This window comes from Rhipicephalus sanguineus, chromosome 9 (assembly GCF_013339695.2).
Source record: "Rhipicephalus sanguineus isolate Rsan-2018 chromosome 9, BIME_Rsan_1.4, whole genome shotgun sequence".
Classification (NCBI taxonomy): Eukaryota; Metazoa; Arthropoda; class Arachnida; order Ixodida; family Ixodidae; genus Rhipicephalus; species Rhipicephalus sanguineus.
The window spans coordinates 139,303,367-139,316,937 of NC_051184.2; positions in this window are offsets into that span (position 1 = coordinate 139,303,367).

Here is a 13,571-nt window from a genome sequence, read left to right on the forward strand (position 1 = left end):
AAACGCAAAGAGAAACTTGTCGTGAGATTACAGAAAGCGCTACATAAAGAATGAATTACATAATGAATGAAGTGTAATGAGCCAACACCAAGAAATAGTTATGAAGTGAGAAAAATTTTTGAATTGTTCCTCAAACATTTATATCTGCGAAGTATTGATACTTAAAACACATGGAATTCACTCACAGGTTATAGCTTTGTCCGAAAAGTACTGGCGCAAAATTTGAATGAACCTGCCCAAATTATGGCGTCGGCTACGAAAACGATTCTTGAAGTGCACATATTGACCTGTTCAGCAAGATTTAATGGTGTACCGGCAGTGGTGTACCTGCAAGAACGCACAAAACTAGCCATCATTTTTAGCTGCACGTTCATGAAATTTACGAGAAAAAACTTCAACTTGACTTCGTAAACTTGGAATTTAGTCTGCATAAGTTGATGCACTCAAATACAGCAGCTGTACCTGACGAAAAGATTGCTTCAACTAACCTTCGCTTTTCCTTTAAAGCAGCGTGCGTGGCCTGAGAAGTCGTCATGGCCGTGAATACTACTGGACACAGCTTGAGCAAAGCTGCCACCGTCAAATGCCGCCCACTTCCGTTAGTGCGAGGTGACAGTGTGCTCCACAAACACGTCTGGTGTTTGCATGTCGATCTAATTCTATAATAAGTACCTTCGACCAGGACCACACTGGCCATTGCGGCTTCCCTCATGGGCTCTTCGCAAGCCATCATTACTATACCCTCAAACATGCTCAAGCGCACTAATAGCCACTTACACCTGCACGTGTATCTCCTAAGGTCACCGCCAGAGGGTAAAGCGGAAGTTTGCTTTTTATGTTTAGTTACCGCCGACACGATGGTCACCTCCTAACGAACCACAACTGCCGGCGGCAAAGCATAGTTGGCATTGGCAGCATGTACGCATAGAGTGTAGTATTAGTAAGATACACAGGCTATTCAACAGCTTTTGATGTATTTCCTTATCTCTATCCTTATGTGTTTTATATCCATCTTATGTCTATTTTTATGCCCATCCACCACCAATCGCCTTTGGGGACAGGCGTCCTCTGCGCTTCTATTTCAGTGTCCTCGCACTGAGACCGCCCTCCGAAAAACGAGCGCTCATTGACGGTGCTGCTGAATACATGCCCTCAGGCCTTTGTTAGGTTGCTAATCAAAACGCAGTTGTATTTTCAGTTTGGGATAAACGCATCTTCAATTTGGCAAATATATTGATGGAGCCGCTACAACAATGAAGCGTTCTTCATCGTAGGTCATGTTCGTTTACCTGATTATGTTTGTGCCACTGTGTTTACATTGATTTCAATCAACGCAATCGTTGCGAAGATCAAATACTTAAATAGCTTTGTGTTTTTCACAGTGCGGTATGAGAACAGGAGAAGAAAGATGTATGGCAAAGAGAACAAGGTAGCTAGTTGATTGGAACTCACAATGTCTGCTATTTGCTAGAGCAAGGAAGAACGGACCGCGCAGGAGCGACAGGTCAAAGCAATTATTTTCCACAGAAGAATTGATGGAAGCAACTTTACAATCCTAGTCGTAAAAGTAATCGAACATAAAGGACAAATAATGAATAACCTTCCAAACAGTATTAATACGTTTCGGCGATAAAAAAATGCAGGGTGAATCTTTTAGAAATGGCCTATTTCACTGGGCTGTAGTATTGTTACAAATTATCCGATTTTAATGCGGTTTTCGTCAAAAGATTCAGGAAGGATAAACATTCAACGGGATGTCCCGTTTTCTTATTTGCAACAGAGAACAAATTATAATTAAAAAATAGCACAAACCGCGACAGTCCTCGGGATCCCATAAAAGAGGCATTGCATACTGTTGAAGTCGCAACAGTTGGACATTTTGGGTGGTCATCGCAACACCTGCTGGGGGTAAGCGATTATAGCCCTTTCGAACATTTACGAACTTTTACTAGCTATGTCTGGTATACCGCATGGCAATCAGTTTTTAACAACATTTTTTAGGCCCCAGCCATCCCTCCTTGTATAGCTTAGGCATAGTTTGTTATTTCTTATGTTTTATTTTTTGCCGGTGTTGCAAATCAAAACACGGGCGTTTAAATAAATGTTCACCCTTTCTAAATGTTTTCATGAAAACCGCATTGAAATCGGAGGATACTTTGTAACAAAACAATAGCCCAGTGAAATAGGCCAGTTCTAAAAGAATCACTCTAGACAAACCTAAGGACGAAGTGTTCGCGTGCTAAGCAACAGTGATGCTAAAAAAAATTTTACCCAGGAGTTCATTATACTGCCTGCGGCGGTAAAGCATCCCCGCGAAAATAGCCCGTGTGCTTAGATTTAGGTGCACGTTAAAGAATCCCATGTGGTCGAAATTGCCGGAGCCCTCCTCCACGGCGTCTCTCATAATGATATCGTGGTTTTTGGACGTAAAACCTCGACAGTTACTATTACGCCGGCCAAGTCAGTGGCCAAAGGAAGACAACACGGCGAACACGAACCGGTGGCCAGTGTAATTATTCATGCAAATCAACACTACAATAAAAAACACATAACACATTTAAAATCTGCTGAGGTTGGAAATCGAAAAATTCGTTGATCCAAATGGGCATGCTGGTGCAGTCTTTCCTTTCAAAGACTAATTCTACGTAGACCGACAGCCTTTCTAGGCAACGTTTGCAAAATGAACACGACAAATTATGAAAAAAGATGAATATTACTTTATATGTTTAATACTAAAAGAGATCGGCGCGATCGGACATCTTCCCGAAAGAGATCTGGCACATGTCTGTCGGTTTTACGTCGATATGGAAGGCAGGGAACAAGAGCTGTATTGACTGGAAAACAGCTGGAAGAGTGCCAGAACATGTTTTCAAGAAGAGCTCCTGCAAGATCGAAAGCTCGGCCACTTTCACGGGAACCTGACGGCAGGAGCCAGAAATTTTTTCACACGAATACACAGGAGAGCGAAGCACAACAGGGCCTGCATAATGTTAGCTGCGTCATTGTGGCTTCTGCTTTTGATTAGATTCTTTTTCGAGTTTTAAGCATTTTTCTTGCGTCTGCAAAGATATTACTTAAAGTCAGTTGCTTATGCTTTAGAAGAAAAGAACGACCACCTAAGGCTAGATTTTTCCACCTTTCGTTTCATCGCCCTCCGTGTCTTGCAACCATTATTAACGCGGTAGCTTTAAAGAGCACGTTTCGCAGGAATTCCGGCGTCGGCGTCGTTGGTTGTGAGCAAAAAATTATTCTTGTCCGTGAGCGAAAATTGGAGGTAGATGCAAATAAAGAAATACTGATAAACTTCGGTTCGAGTGGGAATCGAACCGAGGCCCTCTGCGAGGCAAGCAGGTGCTCTTCCACATAGCCATTGCTTGAATCTGTTCTGAAAAAAAAAAAACCTGTACGAATGTCATGTTATGAGAGGATATTAATGAGAACTAACAGACAACAATCTGATAGTTCTCATGTCTGTTAGATCTCATTATTATTTTGTCTGAATAAGAAACGAGCCCTTAAAAGTAATCTTTTTTCCTCCATGTAATGAGAGGAGTAATATTGCGGGGCAGAAGACTGGGATTGCGCGAGGCGTCAGGATTTGTGAATTGCACAGTGGGTGAGGGGTTTTAAGGCCCAACCATTACAAAGCGCTTAGACACACATAGTCATCATTATCAGCTGCAAAAGCATCAACAAAGCGAGCAGCTGCGTAGGTTTGCTTGTTGCCTTATGGATGCGTAGTGGGTACTTTGCTGATTCGTAAAAGGAAGAATTAAGGCGTAGTAGGAATTCTAGGATTGTGTGAAATGGCCAATCTGACTTGCACAGACACTCCTTTTCTTGCGGCATGCTTGAGGTGCTCAGCGAGGAGCGAAACGAGGCTATCGATTGAGAAGGCGATGCGAATGGGGCCCGATTTATTCTCGTGTGGTTTGATCTTGGTGTGTCGATATCACTTCAGCCTCATGAAAGATGGGTGCGCAGTGGCCGAGAAATAATTGAAGCTTATAATACTAGAAAAAGGGGACAACAATGCATTTTGTGCCTTCTGTTGCCCTACATGATAGCGAGGTTAGGTTTTTAGATAGCACGGTATCTTAAGTTTTATGGCGTTGAAGAGTACACGTGGTCTGCTTGAGGCTCTTTATTGTTCAGGATGTCACCTGACCTGCCGTTTCATTGGTTTTGTGTGTCACATGGGTGTGAGGGTTGAAGTGTCCTTTTTTCTTTCATGTCTTGTAATAAATATTCAGGTGCGAGTCAGCGCTGTGGTTTGTCTCCTCTTCTCTTGTGTCCACGTCGTCGTTGCGCTAAGTTAAACATGTTCAAGTATTGTCACCAACTGGCCCCGCTATCAGCCTTTCTACAGAAATAGTTTTTGTTAAGGCATCGCATTCATAGGACAGTTTCACAAGAAATGCAGTCACTGCTGCGGAAGCCTTTAATTCATATTTGAGATGATCATTCGCACAATAGTGCCTATTACAATATACTAATTTAAAAAATGAAAAAAAAAACAATGATTTTCTTGCACTTGTCTTACGCCACAAAAATATCTAGTTACCTTTAAATTTCGTCTGAATCACATCTCTGCAGATGTGCAACTGCGGAGGCTGGTTCCCAAATACTGTTATAGTTCTTGGTAGGAAGAAGGAACATAAAAATTAGGGTGGTACATACACTAACGTTAAAAAAAATTAAAAATATTTATCTTGCACTTGTCTGACACCACAAAAATGTCTACTTTCCTTTAAATTTTGTCTGAATCACATTTCTACGCACGTGCAACTTCAAGGAATATAAAAATTTGGGTTTTACAATGCACTTGTTTTTGAAAAAAAATTTAAATAGTTGTTTTTCTTGCACTTGTCTGACACCAGAAAAATATCTAGTTACCTTAAAATTTTGTCTGAATCAGATCTCTGCGGATGTGCAACTGCAGAGCATGGTTCTCAAATACTGTTGTAGTTATTGGTGGGCAGAAGGACGATAAAAATTAAGGGTTTAAAATACACTAATCTTTAAAAAATGAAAAAAAAAATTGTCTTGTACTTCTCTAACACCAAAAAATATTCAGTTACCTTCAAATGTTGTATGAATCACATCTCTGCGGATGTGCAACTAGGACACTCGTTCTCAAATACTGTTATAGTTCTTGGTGGGAAGAAGAACGATAAAAATTAGTGTTTAAAATACAATAATTCTTTTTAAAAAAAGAAAGAGTAATGTGTTTGTTGTATTGGTCTGACACAACAAAAATATCTAGTAAATTTAAATTTGGTCTCAATCACATCTTTGCGGATGTGTAACTACGCAGGCTGGTTTTCAATTATACTGTTATAGTGCTTGGTGGGAAGAAAGACAAACAAATTAGGGGTTAAACACTTTTTACATGAAAAAAGTATTCGTTGAATTCAGCGTGCAGAGTGGGGCGAGTAGGTACGAGTTCGTTCTGGTCGAACTGCGCAATGGGACGGGACACGAAGAAAGGCAAGACAAACAAGCACAGACTAACTGAGTTTATTGATCGATGAAACCAGCCTTTTCAACAGCCTCAGCCCATATGACACGTCCCCCTAGGGGCTAACACAGGAACCGCTAAAAGCCATCAGAATAAGCACGTTAAGGAGTTATCAATAAAACAGCTGGAAAACTATCATGAAGACACGTGGCAGGCTATAAAACCATGACAAACAACATGAAAAAACATGCAAAACGCAGTGCAAGAGAACGATTGTACGCACATGGAAACAACCAACGTAGACTGAGGTGATTACGTGCACGTGGTGCAGAGATTTGCGTACTCTTTGTCAGTAAGAATAATCGACGGGTGGCTGATGCATCCCTCCCATTTCCTCCTGATATGAAACGCTCCGATAATTTTGCGGTCTATTAACTTGCTTTCTTTCGACAGAACTGTCGCGTCTTCGCAAACTGCCTCGCACCCGCACTGCCGGCAATGCGCTGGTAAATGCAAGGCTGGGGCGTCGCATGTTAATGCGTCTCGCGCTCACCCCTATATACAATTTCCCGCATGTTAATGGCACCTGGTACACAACACCGACCTCGCAGGTTACAAACCTATTCCTGTGATGAATTGCGCACTCACTTTGACGCGACTTACTCGTATCGTCTTTCCTCTTACTAACTATGTTGCACACTTTAAAAAGTTTAGCAGGCGCGAAAAAAACTACGATAACCCCATATTTATTCCCATTTTTTTTTAAACCATGGGAAAGGCCGTGAACATACGGAACGTCGGCGAACTTGTCCACCTCTTTCGGCTTTCCGTTAGCATTCTGTCGCATGCCTTTTTCTTTTACCACGCGGGCGAGCTTGCCACAAACTGTGTCGAGGCGAAATGGTAGAGGCCCGTCTACTTACATTTAGGTGCACGTTAAAGAACACCAGATGGTCGAAATTTCCGGAGCCCTCCACTACGGCGTCTCTCATAATCATATCGTGGTTTTGGGACGTAAAACCCCAGATATTATTATTATTATTATTATTATTATTATTATTATTATTATTATTATTATTATTATTATTATTATTATTATTATTATTATTATTATTATTACAAACTGTGTCCATAGGGTGGCTCTGCTACCCAGTGTTCCTTAGCCTTTCCACTTGCTTTTCGAAGCTTTGCGTCATCTTGTGGACGCAGGATTTTTCGAGCGCTGCTCTCAAAACACTGATAGCGGTCCGCATTTTAATCACCTTAAAGTGGCTGGACGCATAGTTGAACAGCGGTTTTCGGGCCCTCGGCTGGTAGCACCAACAGACATGATCTGACCTAAATTCTAATTGAAGATCGAAAAACCGCAACCTAAACCCATTCCAAAATTCAAGTGTAAACCTAAAGCCTCGGCCACGCATGCTGAACAGTCCAAGGACACATTTAGCTGTCTCTTTGTAATTCCGCCTCCCTAAGAACACCACGTAATCGTCGACATAGCGAAATATTTTAACAGTATCTGACACATAGTGTTCAATTACCCTATTCACGCCGCTAAGAACCATATCACTCAGTAGTGGAGCCGCACTGGAGCCAATGTGCGCACAATCGTTCTCTTGTACTGCGTTTTTTCATGTTGTTTGTCATGGTTTTACAGCCTGTGACGTGTCTTTATGATATCTTTTCAGCTGTTTCGTTGATAACTCCTTAACGTGCTTATTTTGTTGGCTTATAGCGGTTCCTGTGCTAACTCCTAGGGGGACGTGTCATATGGGCTGAGGCTGTTAAAAAGTCTGGTTTTATCGTTCAATAAACTCAGTTGTTAGCCTGCGCTCGTTTGTCCTGCCTTTCTTCGTGTCCCGTCCCGTTGCGCAGTTTGACCAGAATGAACTCCTTGAATTCAATCCAGCTTTCATTATTTAGCTGTTGTTGGCAAATGGTATTTGCACCAAACCTCTGTGACAACACAGTTCCACACACTTCACACTTGATGAACTTAGGCCCTAGCGGCAGCAAACAGCTATACACCATTTACTCGTTTATATGCGGAATTCACACGTTATCTGAATGCCTCCCCCCATATATGATGCTCGTCACAACAAGAACTGTCTTGAAAAACCTACATCACTTCTTTGCAGTAAAGCATAGATTTATAATTATGTATGTTATTGCAGTAACAACTATATACATATGGAACACGGATAAGTGTTTGCCTGAGCTGGTATGTAATGCAATAGAACATATGATGAAGCAGCTTTTTTTCCCTAAAGCAATGACCATGTTACGCTCACGCTTGGCGTACCATTCGCGCATTATATTTAAAATAATTTGAAGGATATTAACCATCATTTAAGAAGGTATATGAGCTTCAATGTGCTTGCCGTACAGTGACCGTGCACACAAGACTAAATCCGTGCATTTCCCATCTTTCCCACGCAAATGTGCCCTGGAAATGCGCTTCAGTACGCGCTATACGAACACACGTGTCGCACCGCCTACACGGGCACGGGGGAATATTAGGACGTATAAATTACGAACAACAACGCGTAATCAACAATAGACAGCTTCGCTTTACTCGCCGCCTGTCGGCCGGGGTTGCTGTGAAGCTTGAAGATTGTTTCATTATTCTTTTCAAACAGTGCGTTAAATGCAAATAATACGCAAACGAATGTTGCATAGTTAAAACTGCTTCCGAAGGAAGGGCTTCTTTGCTAAAGATGCAAATTATGTGCAGTAGATTAGTGACAAGTAAGACGCGCAAGTAGCGGTGGCCTTCCGCCTCCTTGCGATGATCGACGTCACGGCAATTTTTCGCGAGCCACCAATGACTCTACGAAAAAGGCGGACACGTGGCTGTTGACAAAACATTCTATACAGACGTAAAGGTAGCTCCAAAAGATCTGGATAGGTAATATAAGAATTGTTATTTATTATTTCATGTCTCGGCTCATCGATACCACTTCCAGTTCACCAATAGAAGTTGAATGCGTCTAGTAATAAAGCACAGTGAAATTGATGTCGAGGTTTCAATCACAAGAGAGTCAAAAAGCAGGCTCTCAAGGCAGACTGTCTAAAGATGGCGATAATAGGAAACAGAGCATACCTCAGAGAAATGCCCCAATTCTCGTTTAAAGCGATACCTTTTTTTTTACGTTTTTGCGCATTCCCCGTAGCTATTGATAACCTCAGCATGCGTCCACAAAGTCCGACACTTGTTCATGTTTCAACACTGATCATTATTGATTCTGCATGCGTGGTAGCCTAGAACGCAAAGTGTCGCGCTGCTGAGCTCGAGGGCGGGGGTTCGATTCCCGGCCACGGCGACCGCTTTTAGACTGGGGCAAAATACAAAAAACACCGGCGCGCTTATAGTTATATGCATGTTAATTAATTCCAGCTGACAGAAGTCAATCTGTTGTTCCCCCTAATGGCGCGCCTCGTAATCATGTGTACGTTTGGGCACATAAAACCGTAGAAATTACTATTACTGTTCAGTAATAAATTTTGTTTATATAAGACTGTACTAAAGAAAAGAATAGGACGTATCTATTATGAGGCCTCAATTTAGAATGGCTTCCACACACGTGAAGTCACTAAGATTTGATGTTGTCTCGGTGCTAACCGATGAGATGAGACAATAAAACGACCGCGATGACCATTCATCACGATACGACAGCGCGTACTAAAGTCTGCGTATATGAGTCCCTGAACTACGCCTGCAGAACGCAGTCACGCCTCCGGCCATTCGGAGCCCGAGTGGTCACGTATTGAGAATTAGTGATCGATGACAGCACTGTCATTTTGTTGATGGTGCTTGGCCCAATTGTTCGGCTTCCCGTCATCTTTCCCTACGAGCTTTCTGCGAGACACTATTAATGGCTTCGGACGATTGTGTAGAACCATTGTGTCAGGTCATTTTCGTCAAGAAAAACGGCATCCTAGGCTCTATTCATGGCACAGTGATATCTGACTATAACAACAATGTGCACGGCAAAATGAATATACGCAATCGAAGATGACAGTGCGGTACTGCGGAAAAAGCACGCAGCATTGTAGGTCGAGCTTAGTGCATACTTGCACGCCTTTTTAAATAAAAAAGATATCTGGAATGGTATACAAAACACCTCAGTGGTGTTTTTTATAAGTACATTCAGATACATATATATATATATATATATATATATATATATATTATAAGGAACCAACAGAGACACCACCCTTGCTGCAGGCCACTTGTTCTATTCTAAACTCCGTCTTCCTCAACTCCACTCTAGCTGCGCGCGCACCACAGCGAGTGCGCGGAACAGCTGACAATGTGTCTGGTGGGCGGTGCTGGCTGCATCACTGCGGTCGGTCCCGACCACGCTGCAAGTTCGTTGGGAGACCTCCCAGAAGTGCCTCCGGTGGGCTACACTGGTTGAGTCGCGGTGGTCGCTCGCAGCCGGTTAGGCTTGTGCGGTTAGGCTTGTGGATGAGCCAAATGTGTCTCGACGACACTGGCTGCAAGGCGGTGGTCGGTCCAAGCTACCCGGCAACTTGGCTTGAGAAGGTGCCTCAGCGTGCTCTGGCGGGCGACCGTGGTTGATATAATGTGGTCGTATGTAGTCCACACGTTTGTCCCGTCGCGGTTGGGAGGACAGGGCAGGAAGTGGTGGGCGCTGTAACTCCACTTGATGCACCAAACAAGGCCATCTGCACTTTTCGCAGTGGTTCGAGGGGCGTCTAGGTGACTTACTAGGCGTCTGTGGCAACGGGAAGCTGACTTCACGCGTTGACCTGCGATGCCGCTTGTGCTTTTGCAGCGTTGTCGCTGGGGAGCACACCGCCGTTCTCCTCGAAAGAAGCCGTTCCAACAGCAGGAGACGTGCTGCACATACAGGTCGATCTCCGCCGTATCAGACACCTCGGCGGTTTCTGGAGAGATATCTCGTAGCAAGTTGGAAACATTCTCACGTTCTGCCAGTGCATGCTGTGAGGTACGCAGATCCGCCTTCGTCTGGTCAGAGAAGATCTCGTTTGAATCGACGGACAAGTACGGCTCGTTGCATGCCAAGGGGTCCAGTACTGCAAGTACCGGTGCCTCCAAGCGCTCAAGCGATCACGAGCATGGGGGTGGCTTTTCCGACAGATGTGGACGGAACCGATGCCGAGTCTGTGATCTGAGGTGGTAGGCCTGGTCTCAGTTGCGTCTTTGTTCCCGGGCAGGTTGAGACACTGTCTACAGCTGAGCTGGTATGCGCAGTTGCAGCCTCAACGTGGTGCCCCTTCAGAGCTCCATCCCCGGTACCGGTAAGGTTGGACTGGGTGGTGGCAGCGAGGTGGTGGTCAATCGGTCCAAAGGCATCTATGAGCCTGGTGCTCCACTCGACCCAGGATTGCTGCCTCACTCCTTCGTACCTGTGCGACGCCTCGGCACTATTTCGAAGGCGGTCTATGGCCACGCACAACTTCTGCTGATTCGTCCAGCACTCGCGAGCTCCGATTGCGTTCACAATCGCCACCCAGGTGTCGGCATCGTTCTGGAAACCGTGGAATTCCGGTAATTCACGGACAGCCGGCGATGGTGGGGTGGCAGGCGAAAATTTGAAGTATGCCGACGCCAAGCAGCCCAGTTGGTATGTGAGCTGCGTGAGGGCACAACGGAGCTCTCCATGGCTCTGTACTGAGCTGGATTCAAGGACTTGTGAGGCAGCTGCAGCGAAGAAGGCATTCATTTTGCACAATGGTGGTATAGCGGCAGGACACAGCTCGGAGCACCGCGCGATCCAAGGCCTAATCTCGACGCGGAGTTGTGCGATGGTACGCAACAGCTCCGCGGCGCAGTCGGATGAGACGCACAAAGAGCGAGGATTCACGTCCACGGAGTGTGCGGTCGTAGCAGCACTCCCGACGGCAAAATCCACGCCCAGCGAAGCCTGAATGGCGTCCCTTGAATGCTCACGCGTTGGAAGGGTCCTGGGCACCGGATGCGTGTCACGGGACGCGTACGCGACGTACCCGGATGACAGGAGCCCGTGCACATTCTCAGAGGAACGTGGTAGCACGGTTCCTGGAAGGTAGTACGCTGGAAACACCAAGAGGCATGGACGACGTCCGCGGATGATTCGATCAATAGCGGCAGCAGCAGTCTAGTCGTGGATTCTATGATCGAGGAAGCGTGGACGGCGTTCCTTGGATGAAGAGACCCGCACTGCCAACGACCCACGAGGACACGTGGCTTCAGCTTCAAGGTTCGATTCGTTTCGTAGGGTGCGCCATTGTAATGAACCAGACAGAGACAGCACCCTTGCTGCAGGCCGGCTGTTCTATTCTAAACTCCTTTCTCCTCTACTTCACTCTAGCTGCCCGTGCGCCAGAGACACGAGGGCCGCTCATCGCCAGCACAATATATATATATATACCCTATCGGAAAACCCAGTGGCACTGTCCCAGTGCCATACCTGATTATTGAACCAGTGTGGCGCTGGATACTGGGACGCTGGGACGCTGCACGAGGCACGCTTGACGCTGGCGCACTGCACACTGGGCCACCCGTTACGTGCCGAAATCGGGCTTTTAAATTGTTTCTGAAAGCTCTGGTCATACCCCAATCATAATTAGGGCTAATACGCGAGCACTGCGACAAAAAAAAACCCTCGAAAAAAAAAAAAGACACCGAGCGGGAGTCGAACCCACCCCCTCGATACAGCATACATCCATATGCAGCTTTTCTGGACACCAGCGGCCTAGTTCGCGTGAACGACACCACGTGGCGTATCGACCTTAAAGAATTCAAAAGTCCCGCCATGACGTATGCAGTGACGCGGCACTAAATAAAAGAGAATCAAAAGAAACAGTACACACGCCCCGAGACTGTCGCTTCACCTCGGTGCGCAGAAAAAGGGAGCGCTGTTTGTCGGCGTTATCTCGACGGCGACGACTGGCAATGAATTGGCAGTTTTTCTAGACGTGCCATGCCAAATGTCTGGCCGTTATAGACGCGCCCGCGATGCATGAAGAGCATCGTGTTTTTATGTTTGTTTGTTTGTTTGTTTGTTTGTTTAGTTTTTTGCGCTGCCGTACCGGTGGGATTTTGGAACAGCATGCTGCTTTCCGAGTTTCTTTTTTCAGCTAGCGGGAACCATTATGTTTGGGTACGAACAGGATTTTGTGGTTGCATAATAAACCGAATTTCCTTTGGTGTACCACTTGGGTGATGCTCGTTTGCTCCTTGCGTTACCTCAAGTTAGAACTGGATAAGTTTGAGAACGCTAGGAATGAGAGTAAAAAAAGGAAGTTAAAGATAGTTTTTTATTTGTTTTCATTTAGTTCTTATTTAAATGTGGCTGCCACCGCAAGCTTGGCGCCGTCTAAGCGGGTTTGCGAAAATGATACAGTCGTTGAACGATGATCTTGTACACCGGAAAATGTGAACTTGGTTAGTTTTTTTGTTAGGAATGAACGTATAGTAGAACATATACGACTGACGTGTTGTGTAATAATCTCTAGATCTGCCGTCCATCCCGCTAAAAAAGGCACTTATCTATCCTAATTGCATTTCTTCTTTTTCTTTCTTCTTTTTCTTTTTTTGCTGGATGTGATTGTCTGGAATCCTGTTGGCGCAGATAGACCAATAGGTTACTCTAATCGGCTGGAAGTTCTCCTGAAGCTCTCCTTTCATGTTCTGTAGGCGCAGTCTCTTTCAGTTTTGCACTACAGCAAGCACAAAGTCGATCATGAATCACCTACTGGCCCAATCGTCCACTTTGATCAGCACAAAAAAACTCAGAAGAGCGAATTTTTGCGTTTTTGCGCTGACAACAACGATTGTTACTGCAACATAATACAGTAACTATTCCTACAATATCTCAAAATCACTTCTTTATTCTGTATCACTCCTGATGTAGAATACAAAATGCATTCGACTTGCTCAACAACGGGTCACAAGACACATCAGAGAAAAGCGAACCCTTTAATTCCCCCTTCCTTCGTTCACTCAGCATATGAAAATTTCTTCAGTTGTGAGTGGAGCTCCTTCTGTTGCCATGACGATGTGCAGGCGTTCCAAAGGAAATCTTAAGACTTTCTTTCCAGGAGGTTCCCTTAAGAGAACGATGGTGTTTATGCGCAC